This window comes from Silene latifolia, chromosome 4, assembly GCF_048544455.1.
Source record: "Silene latifolia isolate original U9 population chromosome 4, ASM4854445v1, whole genome shotgun sequence".
In the NCBI taxonomy this organism is placed as follows: domain Eukaryota; kingdom Viridiplantae; phylum Streptophyta; class Magnoliopsida; order Caryophyllales; family Caryophyllaceae; genus Silene; species Silene latifolia.
The window spans coordinates 67,370,422-67,387,065 of NC_133529.1; the positions used below are offsets into that span (position 1 = coordinate 67,370,422).

A 16,644-nucleotide genomic window follows, 5' to 3' on the forward strand; every position below is an offset into this window, starting at 1 on the left:
GGTGAATTTAAGGGGCTTTTGAAGATTAATATGCAAACAATGGATTGTAGGTGACGGATTTGGTAATTTGGGCAAGAAAATGGGGATTTGGGGGAGTTAAAATCGCAATTAGGGGAAGGGTTAGACGGAATTTAGGGGTAAAATGAATTAGAAAAGGAAATAAAGAGTTTAAGTTAGAAAAACTCCCGTAGCCTGTTCATTTCACTCGATCGAGTGGTTTTAAACTACTCGATCGAGCACTTTTATGGTCCAGCTGCTTTGGTCGAGTAAAAATGTTACTCGATCGACCAAGTCCCCTTTTTGCTTTGCTCGGTCGACTGTAAAAACACTCGATCGACCGGATTTTCACTCGATCGAGTACAAAAAGTACTCGATCGAGGACTTTTCTCGCATAGGCTATTGAATTTTGTCTTTTCTTCCTCGGAATGCGTAAGACTTCCCCAAACCTGCATAAAAACAAGTGGAAAAACTTCCCAAAATACCAAAAACGCAAAAGCACAGTCTATAGTCTTACGTCTACGCTAAAAATTGTCTAAAACTAATTGTCCTAGTTAAAACGCAATAAAACAAATTCAAAGGAAATTCAAAAATTATCTATTACAAAGTGTTACACGGGGCATTTCCCCGCTTAAATCTCATCAAAATTCAGTAGCCCCTCGGTGGGCTTCTGACTGGAGGACGTCACCTCAGCAACATTGACCATCCTCTTTAACTTCCAAGAGCTTGAATTACCATTTGAAACAGTAGGAGGAATGTAGTTCCAATCCACGTAGGTTCGAACTTTCCTCGTCCTTGCTCCTCTGTCATCTTCTTTGGCATCCTTACTTCCAGTTTGATTGACAACAGTTGCACAACATCCCTTGACAACTCCTTTATTGCTTTCATCTGTACCTGCAGCAAGGAAAACAGACGAACCTTCCTCCTTTTTGCTCTCAGTCTGAGGCGGAGGGTTAACAATAGCAGCACATTTCTCCAAATTTTCATCTGGAGTGTCAATAATAGGAACAATAGAAGAGAGGGCATTGCAAGGCTGAGCTTGCATGGGAGCCCTCCGGAACTTGGACTGATGAAAAATCAGCTCCTCATCCCCTACCTGAAAGGTCAAAGTCTTACCCCCGACGTCTATTACTGCACGGGCAGTAGATAAAAATGGTCTCCCTAAAATAATAGGGGTGTGTGCGTCTTCGGGGATATCTAAGACAACAAAATCAACGGGAATAAAGAACTTCCCGATCTGAACAGGTACGTCTTCTACTACACCTAGTGGTCGTGATAAACTACGGTCGGCCATCTGGACAGTCATGTTGGTGCAACTCAGCTTTGTCAAACCGAGCCTCTTAGCCAGAGACAAAGGTAAGACACTTACGCTAGCGCCTAAATCGCATAGCGCGTTATCAATCAAATGCATACCGATATGACACGGAATCGAAAAACTACCCGGGTCTGACTGCTTAGGAGGTAACTTATTTTGAAATAGGGCTGAACCCACCTCAGTCAAAGTTACGGTCTCACTATCATTAATATTCCTCTTACGACTCAAAATTTCGTTCATAAATTTTAAATAAGAGGGTACCTTTGTCAGCAGCTCAGTGAACGGCACAGTGACTTCCAAGCTCTTCAAAAGTTCGACAAATTTGCCGAATTGTTGATTAGCTTTCGTGTTTTGCAGCCTCCTCGGGAAAGGAACCGTGATAGGTATCTCGAGTCCTTTGTTTCTCTCTTCCAATGTGTCTTCTGGAGCAAGTTCGGTATCCTTTGGACGCTTCTTACCTCTCGAACGAGGTCTTTCTGGTGATACCTCGCTTACCCGAGCACTAGCAGGCTCTCGAATAAGCTTCTCGTCGTCAATACTACTCGATCGACCAGTTTGCATACTCGATCGAGCAGTTTCTTCATCATTGTCAGTCGATCGAGTAACATTCCCACTTGATCGGCCAACTTCACTTTCCTGTTCACTCGATCGAGCAGAAAAACCGCTCGATCGACCTGTTTCTTCACCATTTCCACTCGATCTACCATTGAAAACTGCTCGATCGACCTGTTTCTTGGCTGACAGCTCGTTATTTTCGCCAGAACACTGTTCATCATCAGTTACAGTCATTCTCGGGTCTGATTTCTGTACTTCCGGTCCCTCATAAGAAAGACCGCTTCTCAATTCTATCAGATGTACCGTCTCATGTGGATTCTTCTCATTTTGAGTCGGTAAATGACCCTGCTTTCTTGTGGATTGATTCGCGGCCAATTGGGCAACTTGAGTTTCAAGTGCCTTTATGGACGCATCTCTCTGTTGATCACTTGAGCTTCTTTGTTGATCACTCGCATGAAGCTGCTTTGTAATGGCTTGCATCATGGACTTAAGCTCACCCATTTCACTCACCACACCGGAGGATGACGCACCATGGTTAGGAGGATTGAAAGATGGAGGCTTCTGATAGCCTTGTTGATTCTTATGTGGAGGAATATACGGCTGCTGTTGTTGGTTCGGAGGAGGAGTGGGATTGAGCACATTTTGGCTTGTCCACCTCAAATTGGGATGGACATTTGGCTCATAATAAGTATTCGTCTGCCTGTAGTGTTGAAAGGCAGCGCATGACTCGAAAGAGTTGGGACAATGATCAGAAACATGTCTCTCTCCTCCACATCTTGTACAGACGAAAGGACCGTCTGTCACAGCATTAACATGGTACATCCCTCCTTTGGAAACTCCCCCCAACTCATATTTGTCAAACCTCGCAGTAAGAGCTTCAAGTGCAGCTACAGATGAAGATTCAGAAGCTCTCCTTTGGGTTCCCCGAGAATTTCCATACTCATCCCTATGGGTGGCCAAATCATCAATGATCTTCCACCCCTTAGTCTCTCCCATGTTCTCAGCAAATCGGCCGTTGGCTGCAGCATCCAAAATAGCTCTCTGATCGTCGTACAGCCCATTGTAGAACTGATTACAAAGACTCCACTTCTCGAACCCATGGTGCGGAATGGTTCGCACCAGCTTCTTGAAACGGACCCATGCTTCATGAAAGTTCTCATCAGGTCCCTGTTTAAAGCTCGTGATCTGAGCTCTAAAGGCAATAGTCTTCGATGCAGAAAAGTACTTCTTGTAAAATGCTAAAGCCAGCGAATTCCAGTCTGTTACCCCATGAGCAGCCCGGTCTAAATCTCTATACCACTCCCTTGCAGCATCGCGGAGTGAGAAAATAAACATGGTTTCTTTTATCTGATCCGGGGTTACGCCAGCTGGTGGGGGTATGGAACAGCAATAATCGATAAAGGTTTCCATGTGCTTAGCTGCATCTTCAGTTGCAGCTCCCCCAAATTGGTTTTTCTCAACCAAATTGATATAGGACGGCTTCGGCTCGAATTTCCTTGCGTCCCCTGGTAATACAAACCCCTTATAGAGATTCGCCGATGTCGGCTCAGAGTGACTGGCAATAGTTGCTTCTTCAGCCATTTCTAGAAAGTCTGGAGAAGTAACGGTTTCAACTGTCGAATTGGAAACTGGAGAAGATGGTGGATTTTCCTCGAACAGCTCGTTCTCGTAAAAGCTAGAACGAGAACTAGGCTCTTCCTCTGACTGTTGGTCTTGAAATAATCTCCTCTTTGCGTGCAAGGTTCTTTCAATCTCAGGATTGAATGGTAGTAGTGGACCACCCTGCGACCTGCGCATAAGAAGAAACTACAAACAGAATATAAGAATAGTCTAAGGAACTGGTGTCCCTTAAACTAAAAGAAGGATTAAAGGTAAAACAACTAATAAATTGAACAATTGCCTCCCCGGCAACGGCGCCAAACTTTGACAAGGCTATCGCAACCCTATCAAAGATAAAACCTAACGGTCTCAACTAAAATGTAGTAGAGGCAGTCGAGTATCGAATCCACAGGGAGGTAATGTAATTATAGCTGCCTAATTCTAATCCTATAGTAACAATTGGGGGTTTCTTTGAATTTGGTTCTAAACTACGAAGTTTGAAAGGAAGAGAATTAAAGTAAAGAGCAGTAAAGGCAATAAAATATGATTTAAACTATCAAGAAGAGAGGGACATGTCGGGAATTCGGTTCACTACGGTAGTCCTGTGACTCAGCTGTAAACGATTCAGACGAACTAATGTGAGACGGATGTTGAAAGGTCCTCTCGGTCCACTTTCTATCCTAAAATACCACTAACTTAACTTTCATCCTCATTAGGGTAGTCTACTGTTTATAGCAGGCCTATTTAGTCCAATCTTTAGATCCAGGATTAATTTTAGCCAGATTAAAGGGTGACATAGAAGCGTGCACTCAACTAGGTCGAATAAATACAGTTAAATTGCTATAGTGACAGAGTCTCGTAATCAATTCGTCTAATTCATCTACTACATCGTCACATTTCTACCGCAGATCCCCTAATCCCAACATGAAGGGGGTTTAGCTACTCATATCGGTAATTAAACTAACAGCAATTAAATTCCCAGCAGAAAACATTATAAATAAACAATAAATTGCAATAAGGGAAATTAGGGCAAAAGAAATAATAACACAAACAAGAAATTAAAGCAACCAAATGATTAATTATTATTAAAGGAAGAGAAGGAATTACAATCAATGTGAATCCGGCGTAAAGAACAACTGAATCCGAGCAATAATAATCCCAAAATAAAGTAGCAGTGAAGAGGAATAAAAGTAACGTAGTAAAAGTTTTCTACTGTGAAAGATAGAGTAAAAGATGATCCTAATTAACCTAGTAAAGCATGCTTAAATAGCAAAGCAAAAGAGTTTAGCGAAATAAAATAACACACGGACTAATTAAAGCCCAAACCCATCAAAACCACTCGATCGAGTGGATTAAAACCACTCGATCGACCAACTCTTCAACCAAAACAGCTCGATCGACCAAATAGTTACTCGATCGAGGACTTGGTCTTTGTGCAAGCTAAGGATCGAGTGGAAAACCACTCGATCGACCATCAGGGGGTGTAGAAACCACTCGATCGACTGGTAACAGCTCGATCGAGCACTTTATCTTCATTTCAGCTCAAGCCTGCGCCTAATTGCCTCGTAATGCATGCCACGACGCTTCCAAACACCGTATCTCACTCTGGAACAATCCCGTCTCCTCTAAATGCATGCAAAAAGGGCGAAAAAGGGTACGATTCCGCTACTCTTGCGTTCATTTCTACAAAATAGACAAAACGAACCAAAGTAGCCAATTCGGGGCAAAATACCATAAAAGCAGTATAAATATGCAAAGAAATATGTGCTGAAATAGGCTAAAAAGACTATATATTAGGCACGTATCATTTAGAATTGCATCTCGTGTCTTTTATATACTTGTTTGTGTTTTAAATTCTGTTTGCATCAAGTTTGTACATATTCTTGAACAAAATGTGGTCTAGGAAGGGAGCATGATACCATATATGATGATATTCTCTTGGCCGTGTCTTCCCCCTCCTAGTGGCTTACACCTTGTGACCTCCTAGTTAGGGTATTTGCTTGCAAATACCCGGGAAATGAGGCTCGGCCGGAGAGTATTGACCACCCTGTGAGACCATATACCGTAGGCTAGGCCTATATTTCGACATAACTACTTACATGTGAGATTTAGAGCCTCCTTTGGACCGGTACATCCATACCCGGTCCCCCTTAGGTTATGAGTAGGCTCCTTGCGTGGCATGTCACATCACGACGCATAAGTGTGGCGTCCTTTCCTTTCTGACCATGAGATGTTCATTTATGTGCATAATTTGAAACAATTTGTTGCATATCATTTTTTGAGCCTCACATTGCCAAATAAGCCTAATTTTCGACCCTTTAGACTAGGACCGATTTTGCTTACCCCTTTTGAGCCTTAACCTTCCATTTGGCACCTACAAAACCAACTACATAACATAAACAACCTTCCTTGATCAAGAAAGTTGTCAACATGTTGTCGGTTGTATGAAGAAGGGTACTTGAGTCCTAGTTGATGAGTTCTAGCTGAGCTCATTTGAGTCGGAATAATGGTTTCATTTGGTTTGTTTTGAATAATGAGGTTTTGAAAAAGAAAAGGAAAGAAAATAGAAAAGGAGAAAATGTGAAAAGAACAAAAATATTACTTCTCACATGTTTTGATGCGAAAAAAGCCATGCAGCACTCCTCATTCTTCATCAAAGGAGTGGAAACGGCGTTACAAAATAAACGGGCACATGATGTTTTTCCAAAGAGAGTCGGGTTTACACAATTTTTGCTTGATTTTGGCAAGCCAATTTCTTGTTAGGGTGTAGACGTTACTCATTTGTTGCAATAAGGTGATGATTTTCATGTTTTTCCAAATTGAGTCGCGTTTGCACAATGTTTGCACGAATTTGGAAAACCAATTTTTGTTAGGGTGTAGACGTTGCTCATATGTTGTAACAAAGTGGGAGAAATGGAATTTTGGCAACTTCTTGATGTGTTCCTCCACATTTTCCAAAATGGTGCTTGCACCAATCCCGTTTCGACTCGTCACCTAGCCCCGTTACAACCCTTGTTTCTCTTTATGGACATTTTCCTTTTTGCATCTCATTTATGGTCATATAGGAGGAGATTCCACGTAAGATTGTAAGCATGTCTCACGAGTCGAGTAGTTGAGTGATTTTGGTTACTTTTTGGCACAAAAATCACCCGTTCTTCAAATGAGTGGCAAGTGAAAACCGTGAGGAGTTAGTAGTCTAGGGCCTTCTTAGTCATGGGTCAACTTGGTCAAATCTTGTGTGTGTCATGTCAATCTTAAAGGTTAGGCTTTGCTTCCCCCTTTCTTGTCTCTGAATTTGTTTCCTAGGCAATTGGTTGTCATGTTGAGGTTGCTTGAGCCGTCACTAGGGGATTGACACCCCGCTAAGACTATAAGACGGTATCTCCCGACCAAAACCTTTAATTTTTCAAAACAAAACCCTCCGCTTAGATGAGGAAAGCGGTTGACTTTTTTATTGATGCATCCTATGCTTGATAATGTGCGTTAATGTTGGGTGTGTCTAGTTTTTCCGCAAGCTCCCACTTGCCTTGCAAAGGAGCTATACCTAATTGCATTTCATTGTGAGTTGAAGGGACGGAGGAGGCCCGTTAATTGCCTTCCATCGGATATTATTAGTATAGTTAGACTATGGTTGAATAAGGGTCTAATTTGGGCTCACTTACTTACTCGGGGACGAGTAATGATCAAGTGTGGGGAGGTTTGATATATGATTCATTTACACCATTTCTCCTCTTTATTTTCATGCATTATGACTCCGTTTGAGTCAATTTTGTGCATCTTACCTTGCATTTTGTACCCGATTCCATAGTCTATGATTTTTTGTCCGTCTTGCAGGATTTGGGGCGGAAATAGAGGAATCGGAGCAAGGAAGACGGTTCGATAAGTAAAGCATGAAGGAAGGAGGAAGGAAGGCTGAGAAGAGTTCCCAGCCGGTAGGCCGGCAGCCGGTCAGCCGGCTGGGACTCCTCCAACACTTAGCAAAAGGAAAAAAAAGAAAGGAAATTACAGTGAACTCCTAGCCAGGCAAGCCACCGGCAGCTGGTCAGCCGGCTGGGAGTACAAGAAGAAGGAGGAAAATGAGCCAAATTACAGGGAACTCCTAGCCGGGCAAGCCACCGACAGCCGGTCTGCCGACTGGGAGTACAGGAAGAAGGGTGAAAGTCAAAGGAAAGGAGGAAAATTCAAGAGACTCCCAGCCGGTGGACCACCGGCAACCGGTCCACCCTGCCAAGCATACCTGATGATTTAATTCCCTTCAATTTCTTACAGAGAACTCCCAGCCGGTCAGACCACCGGCGGCCGGTCCACCGGCTGGGACTCCCCTTCCGCATTTTAACCTTGCTTGTAATTTCCAACCTAATTTCCGTGTAAACTATATATACCCCCTCCCTTAATCATTTGTACACACAACCCTAGATCTGAAATTATTTCCCTAATTTTATGCAAACTCTCTTAAGCAAGCTTTAATCTTTCCTTAATCAAACCTTAATTACTTCATAAATTAGCTTAGAATTAGTTGTTATGAATTGTTTACATTTAGTATTGGGTTATAAATTGAAGATTGGTGAAGATTATTATTCTATTTAATCCAAGATTGCAACTTTGTCTTCAATTTGGTATAATTCTTCTCTTATTATTGTTCATCTTTCAATTGTTTACATTTCAAGTTGTTTACTTAGTTTATCTTATAAACATGATGTTCTCTACTTGTTCCATGCCAAAGCCTTCATCTTTTATGTTTATTATTGCAACCATGTGTGATTAGTGCCTTACTAGGATGGAGGGGGAACTCTTGTAGGATTATAGGGGAGGATTGAGACATGAGAAGAATGAAATTATTGAATATATGCTTGTTGATTTTATCATGCACATAAGGTGTTTGTGAGAATGCATAGGTGAGAATTTGAGCATTTAATCTATCTTTCTATTTGTTGGGTAAGAACTTGACTAGTAATTAGGAAACACATGTAAAATCAAGGTTGGGTTAATTAGGTGAGAGCTTAATCAACCTTACTTTAGGGGTTAGTCTCACATCGAGAGATCGAGTCTTCCTCTTGCATATGCTCTTGGTTTTGCCTTCTTATGTTCTTGTCCCCCCTTCCCTACTTGAGTTAACCCAATATCCTAGTTCCTTTAACCATCGTCTTTTATCGTCTTAAGCCTTTGTCGTCTTCCTATTATTGTTTTAGTCTAGTTTTGTAGTTACTTTTAATCAACCCACTTTATTTTATCGAGCTAAACTAGTAGTTTAAACAAACAATTGTAGAGCCATAATTCCATCCCTAGGGTTCGACCTTTGCAAGCTACAACCTCATTCGTACACTTGCGAAGCTATAAATAAAAAGCATATTGGTTATGCACATTCCTTGCATCTTCATACAACCCATTCCAAAATTGTTGGACTAGAAACCATTCACTTAGTCCATGATGAGAACAAGAGCGACATGTATCTTTGAATCTTTCCCATGCCTCATATAGAGACTCTTCATCTCTTTGCTTGAACCCGGTGATTTGGGCTCTTAACATGTTGGTCTTTTCCGGAGGATAGAACTTCTTGTAAAAGGCAAGTGCTAACTTTTTCCATGAATCAATACCAAGAGTGGCCTTGTCTAGGCTCTTCAATCATTGTTTTGCGGTTTCGATCAAGGAAAAAGTAAACAATACCCATCGAATATGGTCTTGAGTTACCCCCGTTTTGGAAATGGCATCACAATAGTCGCAAAAAGTCTCCATGTGTAGATGAGGATCCTCACTAGGCATCCCTCCAAATTGACTTCTCTCAACTAATTGTATGAATGCGGATTTGGCAATGAAATTACCGGTCAAGTGGTGTGGTGTTGGAGTACCATTTGGTAGGTTCTCCTCGGTTGGTACGGAATGAGATGAAAATTTAGGCATTGTAGGTTGATTTTGTGGTTGGTTTGGAATTGGGTTTTCCTCTCCTTGTCTTGCAAAAGGGTTGGTAAACTCAACACTATTCGATTGGACAATACCAATGTCCACAAGTTCTCCAATACCCACAATTGTTGAAGTACCTCTAACGATTCTTCTAATATTTGTCAAAGTTCTTTCAATCTCGGGATCAATAGGCAAAGGTTCGCCTTGTGATCTCCTAGACATGCAAAAATCAAACAACTAGAAAACAATTAAAACTACCTTGAGGAGTTTGACTTCCCCAAGGTTAAGAAAGACACAACTAAAAACAACAAATGATAACAATTCAATTAAACACCGTCCCCGGCAACGGCGCCATTTTGATGAAGGGTTGAAACGTCTTCTATTCTCCCTATTAAACACTATTTATAATCTCAACAAACTACTCTTAGTAGAGTGGTAAGTAAAGGTCGGATCCCAAGGGACGGGTATTGTATTGATTTATCGGTTGTAGAAAGCTATGTCTTGGGTGTCACAATTTGGGTTGAGTTTGAGGTTTGCAATCTAAACTACTTAACAAAGGAAATGTAAACAAATGAAAGTAAACCAAAGCAAGCAAATGGGGTTGTAAACAATTGATTAAAGCACTATGGTATCATGGGTTCATAAGGGAATGATGGTGAGATCATATAAACAAGTTTCATAGATGCAAGCAATTTATTGTTGTAGTGGAATCGAGTTAGTTTATATCTTACAATTCCTAGGAAGTTTTGGGTCTCGGAGCCGAGTCGGTCAAGACTTTACAAGTCCGACAAGTCGACTTAATTCTCCCTATTCAACTATATGCATGGTCTATAAAGCCTTGAGTTAGTTTATGACTTACAAGTCTTGTTGAATGGATAAGAGATTCATGCTAGGTTGTCAATCAAGCATTTCATCAAGCATAACATGTGCATAAGTTGAAACTACAACAAGCAAGCAATCATATGAACTTATTAAGTAAAGATCTACCCCATGATTAACTCCCATAATCCCCCATTAACACTAGCTAGGAGACTACTCACTCATGATCATGGAAAACATGCTAATAGGGGTGTCAGTCACATTAACAAGTCTAAACATGACGAGTAAAACAATAAACAATAATTAATCAAAAGGGTAAAAGGAATTGTACCAACTTAGGATGATCAAATATAAAGCAAAGAATAATAGAAGAAAACTTGATGAATGATGAAGAGTTGTCAATTCTCCAATAAACCCAAAAAGTCTTCAAATTACCCAACTAAAGCTAGGAACACTTGAATGATTAAGGATAGATTAAGATGTTATTAAGATTGAATTGTCTAATAAAACTTGATTAAAACATGATAATAAACTCTATTAAAACTTGGTAATGAACTTGGTAATAATCTCCTAATACAATGGAGTATTTATACTAAGTACAAGTATTAGGGTAACTAAGGGCTTAAATGTCGATTAAATCCCTAAAATGAAGATTAACGACTTGCAAGTCCTCCATGGAGACGCTCGGATTGCCCTCGTTGGACGCTCATGCTGTAAGGGAAAACGCCCGTCCTGAGTAAGGAACGCTCGGGCTGAGTCTTGGGACGCCCGTCCTCTGCTTTGGGACGCTCGGGTCGTGCTTGGGACGCCCGTCCCTAAGGTCATCTTAGCTTCTTCTTCATTTGGCTGCCTCACGGTCTGTGGAGGTCGTTGAGGAGCCTTGGGGGTCCTTCATCATTGCCCAAATACTTGTTTTATTAACTTAGGCCTTTAGTATTGGTCTCCTCTTTGTTGGTTGGTCGTTAGACGCGATCCATTTAGCTCCGTTTTGCTCCATATATGCAAGGCTAGCATTCCTCTCCTACCAAGGATACAAAACCTCAAAGAATATGCAAAGTAGGAAGCTAAAGATAATGCATGCAAGAAAGCATAGGAACGAGGCTAGTTAGGGGACTAAATGTGTGTAAATACGAGTCACATCATAATCATTTGATTAATTAATCATGTGCTAAAACTATGCTTTAAAACATCGGAATTACTTTTTCACATACGAACTTTACTCTTTTACATACACTTTTTCATTAATTTTCCATTGCATACCATTTTTCCTAAACTTAAACAAAGTAACTCTTATATGTAACTTTTTCTTTAAAATCAAATCTGATTGATCTAAAAACTTGAACAATGGATTACAATTCTCCAATTAGTAATGTAATTTAATTATTTTATCAATTATTAATATATTTTTTTTAACTTATTAGGGTTTATCAATTCATGAAATTAATCATTCTTATCCTTCCGACTGATACGTATACTATGCACTAAGGTTTAATAACATGTCCTTGAAATTAATCATTTTGCAGCAGTGAAAATCAGAATGATTAATTGTTGTCTAAACATTAAACAGTTAGTCTTGCTGAAGACGGGTCGGAGCAAGTGACGGGTAATGTCACTCACAAAACGGATAGGGGGGACAAGGTGGGGGCACCCCCATGTGCTTCCCTCTCTCCTCTATTTGAGTCATTTGTGAGAGGAAATGGTATCCGTCACTCCAAAGTGACGGATACGTGCCGTCCTCAATGAGATTTTGTGAACATTAAAACACTACTGCAAGCCTGCAATTTGTGTTTACCTACTATTTGGCATTGATCACGATTCATTTTGATCCATAATATCGCAAGTCTACAACACGGTGAACCTAGGCCAACCGCCATAGATGGTGCCAGAGCACGGATCGTCTTGAGTGAGGTCGGTCAGACGGAGCATAGGTCGACCGGAGTAATTATGGAGGGAGGCAAAGGGAAGGAAGCAGGTGAAGGGAGATGCAAAAAAAAATCAATTGAGAGAAAGAGGGAAAAATGATAAGAGTAAAATTCTAAAAGACGTATGTGAAAAAGTAAAATGCGTATGTGAAAAAGTACATCCCTAAAACTAGGGGTGAGCAAAACCGGATATCCGATACGGTTTTGGAAACCGTATCGGATATCCGGTTTTATAAATCTCCTTTTTTAGTATCCTTATCCGATACGGTTTTTCCGTATATACGGAAACCGTATTGTTCCGGGTATAATTCCAGAGCAGATATTTGATACCACTCGCAGCTCGTAGAATGATGTCCTTGCTTGAATCCTCCTTGCGGTCTCCTGAAACGATGAACAAACTGAGGGCTCGGCTTTGGCCGAGCGTACTCACTCCGACGCTCAAGTCAGTAAACTTAGAGAGAAGTTGTTGTAACTTGGCTAAGAGTGTATTGTAGAGAGATAAGGAAGATATTACCAGATGAATAGTGGTTATTAGGTCAATTTGTGGATCCTTTCCTCAATGAAGGTTGAGGAGTATTTATAGACCTTTTACCTTTTGTCACGTAGTGGCCAAGTGGCCAAGTGGCTAGCAGGTGAAAAGACCGTTTCACCCTCGGCCGATGGACCTATGGCAGGCAGGCCGAGGGGTCTTGGATATGAGTACGCGGATATGTGCCCATTTGCCGGTTGGTTGCAGGCCGAGACCCAGGACAGCCGATGAGCTCCATCGGCTAGGGTCGTTCGAGTCGTTGACTTTGTTGTGGATACCATTGACCTTGCTCAATATGTTGACTTGGTCAGCGGTGCAGAATATGCCCCATCAATTTGCCCCCAGCGTAGTCTATGCCGTGGTATGGGCTCCGATGTATGTTGAGCGTATATTCTGCGCAAGTACTTTTGCAAAATTTTGGTATCGGCTTCTTCTGATGCATCGGCGTGGTTCTTGTTAGGCCGTACCATATCCCCCCTCCACATGGATGCGTAAAGGGTATCCGATGTGGGAAAGAATGTGACGCCGGCCGAGACCGTGGCCGAGAGTGCCGGTTATTTTTGATTGCCCCGGTCGGTGCTTCCGGCTTGGTCGATTATGTGGCGGCGGAGAGCAGTACCTAGGAATTTGTTGAGGGAGATGAACAGCGAAGACGATGTGAATGGGCGTGTTGAATACGCTTGGTCACCGTAGCATTGATTGACCTTTAAGCGTTGCAACGATTGACATTCCGTGGTTGCATGTCCGACACGACACGTTCGCGATTGGTTGGCGCTTCATGGGCTGTGCCCTGATTGGTTCTTCTTTGTGGGCTTTTCCCTATAAATAGGGCAGTTATTCCGTGATTTTGGCCACCAAATTCATTTTCTCAAATTTTTCCTCCAAGATCTTCATCTCTCTAAACTTTCGAGGGTTTCCATTTCTTCTAATCTTCAGAGTTTTTGATCCGGCGAGTGTATTTCTTCAAGGTAATCAAACAAATTTTCTTTTATTTCGTTAGTAATTGTTGCGAACATGTCTTCTCGTTGATCTTTGGACCTAGTAAACTGCGTCGGGGGGCCCTAGGTCTCCTTCTCCTGAAGTTGATCCTCAAATTTTGGAGGAATGGGAGGATGACGATTCCTATGGTGATTTTGGTGATGATTTCGGTGATGAAGTGGAAAGGCCTCGTCCTAATGAAGGGAGGCAGTACGTCCTGGATCACGGCTACGCCTGTAAGGTCCGTCTTGACCGTGCTTGGGCTCATAAGATCGCCAGTTGTTCGGGCGCGAAATTTTTCGAAGGCCATTTTTTCTTCGGTAGGGGATACAAAATTGTTATCCCTGAGGAGGGTCAGGCCGTCTGTTGCCCTCCACCGGGCCACACCGGCGTGTATATGCGGCATTTGGAGTATGGGTTCCGGTTTCCGCTGAATGGGTACGTTATGGCCATTATTAGGGCCATGAACGTTGCCGTTGCACAACTGCACCCGTTGGCTATGAGGACCATAATCGGCTTTGTCTGGCTCTGTCTCTTCAAGGGAGAGGCCCCAACGGTGAATTTATTCCGCCGGCTTCACCATCTCAAACCATTCTCTGGCCGCGTCGGATGGCACAGTGTGCAAATGGAGCCGGGTTATGTCTCTGTCGACAAACTTTCTTCTTGCAAGGACTGGCAAGACCGGTGGGTGTACGTTAAGGTGCCGGATGACTATCCGCTGCCCTGCTCCTTCCAGCACCGAGTTAACTTGCGGTGTGAGACTCAGGCGGAGCACGATAGATGGGTTTCCCGGAAGAAGCTCAAAATGGACGCCAGCCGTGTCTATCTCAAGGAGGATGAGAGGCTGGCAATGAGGCTCTTTGAGGCGGACAAGAGTGAGGTGCCGAAAAGATGGATTCCCCCGACGCAGATCATCCTTCAGGATGAGCCGCTCTGCCATGTCGGCCTCATACCGGCCCTAGCACAGGGTGAGTGGGGTCGGTGTGAGGCCCATCGCCGTTCTTAATGCTCTTGTTCCTCGAATTTCGATTCATTTCCCCTACCCTAACTCTTGCTTTGTTTCTTTCGCAGACCACTTTGGAAAGGACTTGTCTGAGGATATTCTCCGGAGAATGGGGCTGCACAAAGATGGAACCGTTGCTAACTTACATCCCAAGGCTTTAGCCCACGACCGCAGGAAGTCGCCGAGTGATCTTATAGAACAACGGCTGAAGGGCTTGAGCGTGGAGGAGGCTCGGGCGAGGGTCGTTAGCGGTGTAGTGCGTCGGACGCGAAAAACGGCATTGACCCCGGTTCCACCTCCTATTCCCCCCCCCCCCTAAGAAGGTGGAGATTGTTGATATTCCTGATGAGGGGGACTCTGATGCGGAGGGATCTCCCCTCATCCGTAAGAGGAAGAAGACAGCCTCTACTGCTGGCGAGGAGGTGCCTCCTTCGGCCAAGAAGGCCAAGCATGGTACCTATCTATTCCGTGACTCAAATTTAGCCAGGCTTTCTGATATGTCGATACACGTTGATACTGATGTTTTTATTAAATTTTTGCAGACCAACCGCAGTCGGCCTTTGCTCTCGTTGGGCAGCAGGTGGAGGGGTCCTCTGCGCAGGTTGGTGATCAAGGCGTCACCGTCAACCCTTCATCCCAAAAGGCTTCCCCCTCCCAGCCGCGGGCTGGTGGTCAAATTGTTACCACCGTCCCCTCATCCCAGAGGGCTTCCGTCTCCCAGCTTATAGAGGAAGGCACGAAGCTAATTAGGGAGCTGGCAAGGTGGAACGTGGTTACCGGTGCTCGTCTCATGGAGCAAGAGAAGACCGTGGCTCGAGCTGTTCATGAGCGTAATGCCACTAAGCAGGTGGCTGCGTTGGCGAAGCTGGATCTCCTCAATGAGCGGAAGCTTAGGGGAGATGCTGAGAAGGCGTTCTTGGCTGAGAGAAAACTCAGGGAGGACGCTGAAAAGGAGGTCCTTCCGAGAGAGCCAAGGCCGAGGGCCGCGCCCGAAGCCGCGAAGTCTTTGGAGAAGTGTAACCTTGTTCAGGGGCGTGCCGACCTCTATCTCCAGCAGAGGAACGAATTCAAGGGCCTGTTTAAGGCCCAGGCGGAGGTGATTCGGGGCAAAGAGGCCGTCATCAAGCAGAAGGAGGAGGACATTGAGATGCTCCAAACCGTCATGCTCCCCAATCTGTGCGCTGAATTCCGGGACTTGGCCGAAGGAGCTGCCAGGGAAGTGATCGAGGAGCTTTTCCCTCTTGATGGTTCCTTTCCGTGGGGCAAATACGACGAGCTGCTTGATGACAAGCTCGCGGCTAAGGAGAAAGCCGTGGCGGAGAGGGCCAAGGAGGCGGTGAGGGCGAAGATTGAGAAGGAGGCGGCCGCGGAGAAAGCTGCTCTTGCTGAGAAGGCTAAGGCGGCCAAGGAGGAAGCTGAGAGAATGAGGGCGGCTGATGACGCCGAGGCCAAAGCCGAGGCCGCTAGGAAAGCCGGGGTTGCCTATTGAAGAAGATGCGCTACCGCTCGCGATGGTAAGCGACAAGGCATAGGGCCGCTTGATGAGAACACGTTCTACGCAGATCGTCTTGACTCCTCACACACTACCATGTGCTGCTTGATGAGAACAAGTTTACAGCAGATTTGCTTCAGCTGCTCGGGAGCTAATTATTAGGCCCTTCCCCCCTGCTATCTTTTGGTGCTTTAAATGACATAATTGTAATTTTTGCTTTTCTTTCCTTGTATTTTGTACAACTTTGGTAGGTTGTGTTTTGGTTTGTCCCAATGGGGACGGCCGTCATCCCCAGCCTGTAAACTGTTATTATTAATAAGAGTTCGTTTCTTTTGCCTTCGGCATGCCGAGGTCTTTTCCTTATTTCTTTTGAGCGTCTCAACGGTATTTAGTGTTTCCACTTTGCCTCTGGTTTGGCCGAGGTCTTTTCTCGTTTTTGTCTGAGTTGCCCTCTTACGTTATTAATTGAGCGTCTCTTTTTGTTTCCGACTTGGCTTGGCCGAGGCAGTTTAGAGTGTGTATCTCAACTGTTTTTAA

At 43.6% G+C, this 16,644-nt stretch overlaps 2 non-coding genes across 2 annotated transcripts; both read left to right on the top strand.

Moving 5' to 3' along the window:
* The first annotated feature begins 2,960 nt into the window (after positions 1-2,960).
* LOC141654004 (small nucleolar RNA R71) lies at positions 2,961-3,067 on the top strand. The gene has a single exon (XR_012547587.1). It is a non-coding gene; the product is annotated as a small nucleolar RNA R71 (small nucleolar RNA).
* Positions 3,068-8,885: 5,818 nt separating this feature from the next.
* LOC141654007 (small nucleolar RNA R71) lies at positions 8,886-8,992 on the top strand. The gene has a single exon (XR_012547590.1). It is a non-coding gene; the product is annotated as a small nucleolar RNA R71 (small nucleolar RNA).
* The last annotated feature ends 7,652 nt before the right edge of the window (positions 8,993-16,644 follow it).